This window comes from Ursus americanus, chromosome 6 (assembly GCF_024610735.1).
Source record: "Ursus americanus isolate L20-20 chromosome 6, mUrsAme1.1.p, whole genome shotgun sequence".
Lineage (NCBI taxonomy): Eukaryota > Metazoa > Chordata > Mammalia > Carnivora > Ursidae > Ursus > Ursus americanus.
The window spans coordinates 28,678,054-28,685,969 of record NC_142132.1 but is presented as its reverse complement, the minus strand read 5'-3'; the positions used below and the strand labels follow the sequence as shown (position 1 = coordinate 28,685,969).

The window sequence follows — 7,916 nt, the reverse complement described above, 5'->3', positions numbered from 1 at the left end:
TTGGCAAATTCACTGCAAAGGGAAAATCAAGCAAGGCTTAGAAAGTATATTGGCATAGATGACCTCTAAGAGGCTATCCAACTCTAAAAATCTAGGATTCTTTAATCATGCCGACCCCTACCACCCAAGAATCAGCAAAAACTTAGTCAAATACTTCAAAAATAAACACAAAAACCTCATGAGGATGAATGCTAATTGCACAATTTCAGAATACTGACAACTCAACAATCATCAGTCATGCCTGGATGAGCTACTAATAGGATTGGGAATCTAGACTCTTTAGGTAAAATGCTCTTCCTTCAATAGAATGTTACTTTGAAGCCATTTTGATATGTGTTTTCAATATACATTTTTAAGTACTTCATTCATGCCAGGCACTGTGCTTAGGGGTTGTCCTAAAATAAACATACCCAGATATTATGTGGAATGAAGCCTCTTTAATTTTAAAGAGTCTTTCTCCCTAGCAGAGGATGAGTTAGTGCTAGTGAGGAGGAAAAGTAAATGGAATAGGCATCTACATAATCACTTCCCTCCTTTGGACTTCAGTTTCCCTACTTGTGAAATAAGTGGTTTTGACCAGATGATCTCTGTGGTCTCCTCCAGCTATGAAGATTTAGGACTTACAAGACCTTACAAGGCCAATGGGCCAGAGAATAAGAGAAGCTTATGGCTGGGTTTTCAAGGCTGCCTAGAAACAGAGGTTGCAATCACAAGCAGCCCAAAGTACTTACAGTGGTCCTAACCCTGAAGTTATAGAGAAAGATTTAACATGCCTCCAAGCCTCATGGGCAAGTCACTCCTTTAGAGCTGTTGGACAACCTTTGGCTAATAAAGATCAAACAAATAAATATAAAAAATGGTTCTATCCAGTATCCTGAGAGGCCAATTTGCTGTTAATGGTGGTGTTTAGGCCCTAAAAGGGTATTAACTTACAGAGTAGTTAAGTCTCCAAACACAGACCAGAGCTTTAAAAGATGTACAGGTGCCAAAATTAAGGGCCAAATTACCAATCTGTTTTAAATGATGGTCTGGGAATGCTCAGTATGACAAGGAAAATGTATGACAAATAATATCTTCAATACAAAGAAAAAGTTGCTTGAATTTATTAGAGGAAATGTGCCGCCTCTTGGGACTTCTTTTTTGCCCACTCCCAAAGAGGTGATTTTTCAAAATCGACTTGAAGACACAGCTAATACAAAATGACCCTTTAAGCACAAAATAAGCTCATTTTTAACTAAAACAGTTTTCATGTCAGCGTTTGCCAAAACCTTTGAGAACTTAGAAATCTCAAGGAAATACACATTCCATTAGTATCAAAACTAGGTACTTCCATGACATGCTAAATGCCTGCATTACTCCACATGTGCAAAAGCTTTAGACCAGAGTAAAGCTGGCTGCCTCTACTCACCGATAAGTTTAAAGAGCTGCATTGGCAGCCCTGCTGGATGACAGCAGAATGACTTCCTGTCAAGTAACCTCCATCCACCAAGGTGACAGGAAATGGGTTTAAACACTGGTAATATCACTAATCAAGTTGAGAGAGCACATGTTCCCAGCCAGCAATTGTGAAGTTTGGTTGCAATGTGTTGGCTGCTTGCTGGGCCATGTGATTCAGCACAATGACAGATGAAAGGAAAGGTCAGATTTACTAAGTGTTGAAGAGGTGTCATCAAGAGTTGCATATTACTTCAAGATGTCCCTTCATCAGAGGCATCTCACATATAGGTAGGAGTCAATTTCTCCTACAGAATTCTTCAGTTTCCCAATTACTTTAATGGAAGCTCCCAAATTTATTTCAAAACATGAAGAATTGGACTTTCTCTGATTGAGACCAAATAGTCCAAAGTAATGATCTTATCTTTATACGACCCTACCTTGGTCTTTAAATGCATAGATGCATATACTTTCAAGTTTTGACAAATTCACTCTTCTCAAGTTAAAATAGCCACATTTTCCTCAAAAGTTCTTTCCAGTCCCTCCAGTATCTTGATGCTTCAGGAACTGAAAATATAATGGCATTTGTATTCCTCAAGAAAACACTCTGCAGTTTTACACTAAGGAGAGCATGAGGAAATAGAATTTTCCCCTTATTTATAGGACAGGAAGGCACCTTAGGAATCCTCTCTCAGAGCCTACTCATGTTATAGATTCATTTCTTTAGTCACAATTATTTTTTGAGCACATACTGTAATTTAGGAATTGTGCTAATGTTACAATAACTAGTAGAACCATAGACCCTGATCTCTTGGAAGCATTTAATTATATAATAAAACATTAAATAATTATCCAAATAAATGTATAATTCACAAATTAAATATTCATGATTATTAAATAAGTTATTATTCAGTTAATATATAGTTATTAACTGGGGAAGAATAAACAGACACGAAAAGGTAAAGTGACTTCCTAAGGTTCTGAAGTGAGTCTTTCATAAAATACCAGTCTCCTCTTTCCCAGCCCAGTTGTTTCATTCTGTACTCCAATGCATTTCAGGGTGCTTCCGACATTCCATATCCAAGGCAATCTCACAGCAGCTTCTCTAGAGCAGGATTTTCCAAGCTTTTTATTCATACCACAACTATAGAATGTTTTGTGTTTGCGGAGTCATGCCTGGAGGGAAGGGCAGGGTGAGTGTGTATGTTTGTGCTTTAGAGGGCATGGTTGAAGGACACCTCCACCACGAAAGTGTCCTAAGCTTTTGTGAAGAACACATGAGTACTCTAGAAAAAGCAGAAGACAGCTGTACCCACATGCCTTTACTTTGGGGATAACCTGCCCCCAAAGAAAAAGAGGTATGTGAAGGGTGGCATTCTAAGTGATTTTCTAGAATAACCACCAACTTCTGCCTTAAATACTGGCTGAAAATAGTGACTCAGTTCAGCTTAAAGGGCCAGGGAACAAAGCATGGACATGACTCGGCAAATCAGAACAACCAACTATGGCAAAGGAGTGTGCTACTTGGCTAGAAGAGTGCAGTCAGGGCCCTCTGAAGCATTACCTCAAAAGTCAGGGTAGCCGGATTGGGTAGTCCAACTCCTCCTCCCCTAGAGGAGGAAAAAAGGACACAGAATAAAGAACTCTCAGCTATCCGATCCCTCCATTAAGAGCTTTACAATTTCTTGTAAACTGTAAAACTTTCTCCCATAAATATAACTCCTCTCACAGCTTAGATTTCTGTCTCCACAAGAGAAAAGCAAGCTGTCCCCAATACTCAATTTACAAACTACGTGTCTAATCAATATTTGCTGAATGCACATGGTATACAATGGATTTTCGAACATTAATAAATAATAAGAATTTAGTGCATACTTAAGTTTGTGATAGACACTGTGTTAAGGCTGGGAATGCATTTATCTTACTTAATCCTAATAACCCTATAAGAGAGCTAATATTATTATTCCCATTTCATTGATGAAGAAAAAAAAAGGAAGCTAAAAGAGGTTAAATAACTTATCCAAGGTTACTCAGCTAATAAAAGGCAAGAGCCAAGATTGAAACATAGGTCTGGCACACTTCAAAGCCCAAGCTCCTGATCACCATATTTATTACCTCCTTGAGGGTCAAGGCAGGGCAAGATGTAGGGCATCTTACCACAGGGTCCTACTTTCAATTAATTAGGGCATTTTCAGCGGCAAACAAAAGGGAAAAAAGTAGTGGAACACTACACAAATGTAATAGTTCACACAAGAAAAGAAGTCTTGAAATAAGGTGTTTTTAGGGTTGATTAATTCAGTGGCTCCGTGGTATCTTTACTGATGCAAATCCTTTCCAATTTCTGCTCTGCTAACCTTAGAGTATTGGCTTTTGTGCTCACGTCTGTCCTTTAATAGTAGCAAAATGGCTGTAGCAGCTGCCAGCATCACTTCTTCACACAGTTGTGTCTAAAGCGTAAAAACGGACCATTTTTCTCAGTGCATTTCTTTTAAAAGTTAAGAAATCTTTCTCAGAGCCCCCCCAGGAGAATTCTATTTTTACTTCATTGGCCATTCCCAAGCCAATCACTGGTAAAGAGATTAGAATTAACATGATTTATTTTAAGTAATTAAAAACCACCTACAAGTAAGGTTGGGAAGGAATCAGCTTCCCCTGAGGTATATAGCTGCCTGTCCCTGAACAAAAGCGAGGCCCTTTTAGAAAGGAAGAAGGTAAGGAATGGCTATTAGGTGGGAGACTAATAGTTTGGGCCACATACCCAAATCAAATCATAAGTGAAACTAGAAGCTATACCAACTGAGGCATCTTCTAACCACTGCCAAATACTAGTTGACAAATGCTTTCAAATCTAGTTATGTTCAAAGGAAAAGTAGTAATCAATTCCAATCTTCTAGGCTTTTGGAATGAGAGAAAAGTATAGAAGCAACCAAAATAATCAGTTTTCCATCCATCTGATATCAAAGAAAGAAAACTATGGTTTCTTTTTCCTAGTGTAGAGTCAGACTTTAGAAAAAGAGAAGGATGTAGAAGCCATTCTTCCAATCTTCCTGTTCTTGACCAAAAGACAAAGAAATACTTGATGCATTGAGCGCCCAAAATGGCTCCTGAGTATTAAAAATGTTTCAGAATTTCTTCTGTATTAAATCAGGTGATAACTATTCCTGTCTATTCATTCCTAGAGAATGTTAACCTGGGATTGCCATATCATGTGTCTGACTCTAATTTAGGAATGCAAATCTTTTCTTATATAAATAAACAGTTCTAAAATAACATATATGAAAGTTTTTTGTTAATTTGAATTTGCTATGTAAATAGAAAGTTCTGCTCAAAGTTCCAGTTTTAGCCAGGGGCATGACTTACATGGTGGAAATCAATGTCATGGGCCCCAAACTATTTGGCGTTTTTGACAAACCTTTGTCAGTGTTCTCAGAGCCTGTGGTTAATAAGTGTTCAGAAATTTTCACTCACTCTCTTTCACCTCCATGAGTCAAGTATACTTCCCTATCTCTTAGCCCTAGGTTTGGTTGGCCATGTGACTTTCTGTGCCCAACTGAATGAGGCTGAAATGACAGTGACCTATCTCTGAACATAGGCTTTTACAAGGCCTTTCATGTTTCCACCTGCTCTCTTGTATTCTACCATCACATTAGAACGTGCTCAGCTTACTCACTAGACCAAAGGGCAGAGATGTCTAGGCCAACTGCAGTCTAGATTGGCTAACCTCCAAGAAGCTGACCCTTAGACTTATAAACAATAATAAATACTTGCTGTTTAATGCCACTGAACTTTGGAGTCATTTGTTACATAACAATAGCAAGCCAATACAGTGCTCAAAGTGTAACCATCTCCAGCAGAGAAAACATGTGAATAAACAAATTGGGAAGTCTCCCAAAATAAGGTCCACTAACATTTTATCCTAATCACTTTTAATTATTTATTTATTTTTGTGAGAGTGAGAGAGCAAGCGAGTGTGCATGCAAGCGTGTGCACAAGTGGGGGGAGGGGCAAAGGGAGAAGCAGACTCCATACTGAGCAGGACCCTGGGATCATGACCTGAGCTGAAGGCGGACACCCAACCAACTGAGCCACCCAGGTGCCCCCCAAATCACTTTCTAGTACCAACAACACTCAGGAATGATTTCCGGTATTTTTCCTCGTTAGACCATGACTCTCTGAGAATGTATTCTTTCCTTATCAATTCCTTTAGTACCTTTTAACCAAAACCGGCCATCTGCATTGTATATCCATTTGCTCAACTAAACAAGCTCCTGAAGAATATGGGCTTTGTCTTATAGGAACATACCAAGTTTAACAAAGTTACATAAGACATTGCTTTACATGTGAGAAGTGCTCGATAAATATCTATTTAACTAAATTCTGATTCTATTTAATTATAATGTCTGATGATCTAGAATAAATGATTTGCAAATCCAAAATCTCGTTATCTAAAGCAGCCTGATAAAGATGAGTGCACTGATAAGACTTTTATAGGCTGGCACTTCCTTTCCTAACTCCACCCTTGCTTTTCCTTCCACTTCCACCCTTAAGTCCAGAGAATACTCTACACCTCACTGCTTTCACGATTACTTAGAAGAAGAAATCTTTCCTCTCTTATTCTTCAAGACCTATCCTTTAGCTCAGATCAGGCTGAACAGCTGGTGGTCCTAACGTCCATTCATGGAAATTTTCCTATGTGAGCCTTTTTTCCTCCAAGTCTTTTCTGTCTAACTGAAAGTTTTCTCTGTGATCGTCTTCCCCCCACTTCCAAATGTTCTCTTAACATATTCGCTACTACTAGAGTATATAACTTTGTCTTCATCATGATGATTTAATATTAATAGCTAATATGTATCAACTGTTTACTCCACATCAGGTCTGGCATTAAGTGATTTGTAATGCATGATCTTTCTTCATCCTTAAGAGAATCTTTTGAGAAAGACAATATTATTATCCCTATTTTATAGATGAGAAAACATCAAGTAAGAATACAGATCTAAGGCTTACACAGAGTGAAGATCACTATCAAATCATCCATATCTGCAAGATCACATTTCCCAGCAGCTTTTTTCTCTCTAAATCTCTATACCTGACATAGTACACATCATAATGGATACACAATGGACTGCCCATTACCTCTACACATCCTATCCTGAGAGGCTCCCTCCCTCAGCCCCAAGGTGTCTGCTTCCGTATTGTTTTCTCCTGCAATAGTAGTAGTTTTCAAACTGACATTTACTTTCCAATTGCTTTGTAATCCCAGAAGCATTTTAGGGGTAGGGCCAAGTGTTTGCCTTGAACTGCAAAAGCTCTAGGAGACTTATGAGGGAACTTTTCCTTCCAGGAAGAATGGAGAAAATTCAGTTGGAAAAGGATCATCTCTTGCTGATGTTGATAAAATTAAGTGATCTCTAACCAAGCAAAAAATTCAGAAGGCTAGCATTAAGTGCACCGAAATGTAAGTAGTTTTCTCCCTCATGAAAAAAAGGTGATGACACATCACTGAGATGTTATAAGAATCAATGACACTGCATATAGTAAAATCTTTTTCAAAATTCAGAACATTCATACAGGAGTTACCTATTAGTATTCCAAGAATACACAAATTACTCTTCCAGTTAATTACAGTTGACCTGTGAACCATGTGGGAGGTTAAGAGCACCAACCCTTCCTCCCACCCTTGCACAGTCAAAAATATGTGTGTAACTTTTGACTCCTCCAAAACTTAACTACCAATCACCTGCTGTTGATTCAGAAGCCTTACCAATAATACACATAATTAACACATATTTTGTATTTTATATATATATTATATACTGTATTCTTACAATAAAGTAAGCTTAAAAAAAGAAAATGCTATTAAAATCATAAGGAAGAGAAAATACATTAACAGTTCAGTACTGTATTTACTGAGAAAAATCCATGTGTAAGTGGACCGGCACAATTCAAATCATGTTGTACAAGGATCAACTGTATAATCTGAAGACTTTTTCCTTTCTAGGATTCTTCTAAAATCCTAACACTTGCCTGGCCTCTCTGTTTTACATTACTCACAAATTTATAATGTCCCAGAGGCAGCACATACTTATAAAACCCTTCTACAATCATTTAATGAACAGAAATACAAGCACACATGACATCAAACAAAAGAAACCACAGATCACATCCGAAAGATATCACATTCAGACCATAAGCATACAATTTTCCAGTATTGTATAAGGATTCCAGCATCTTCGCATCCTTGCCAACACTTGTTATTTTCCATTTTGAAAATTATTATTATGGCTTCCTATTGAGTTGAAGTAGCATTTCTTTGGGGGTTTTATTTGTATTTCCTAATGACTAATGATATTGAGCATCTTTTCATGTGTTTGCTTTGTGTTGGGGGGGGACTAAACTTCCAGTAGACCAAGCTTATAAATTACTGGTAGTTTCATGACTTCAAGATTCAAGATCTTAAACAACTTTTTTAAATATCTGTCTCA

General features: G+C 37.8%; 1 pseudogene; it reads left to right on the top strand.

The window, feature by feature from the left end:
- The first annotated feature begins 580 nt into the window (after window positions 1-580).
- LOC123783997 (large ribosomal subunit protein eL6 pseudogene) overlaps window positions 581-7,916 on the top strand; it is a 29,054-nt pseudogene continuing 21,718 nt past the window's right edge.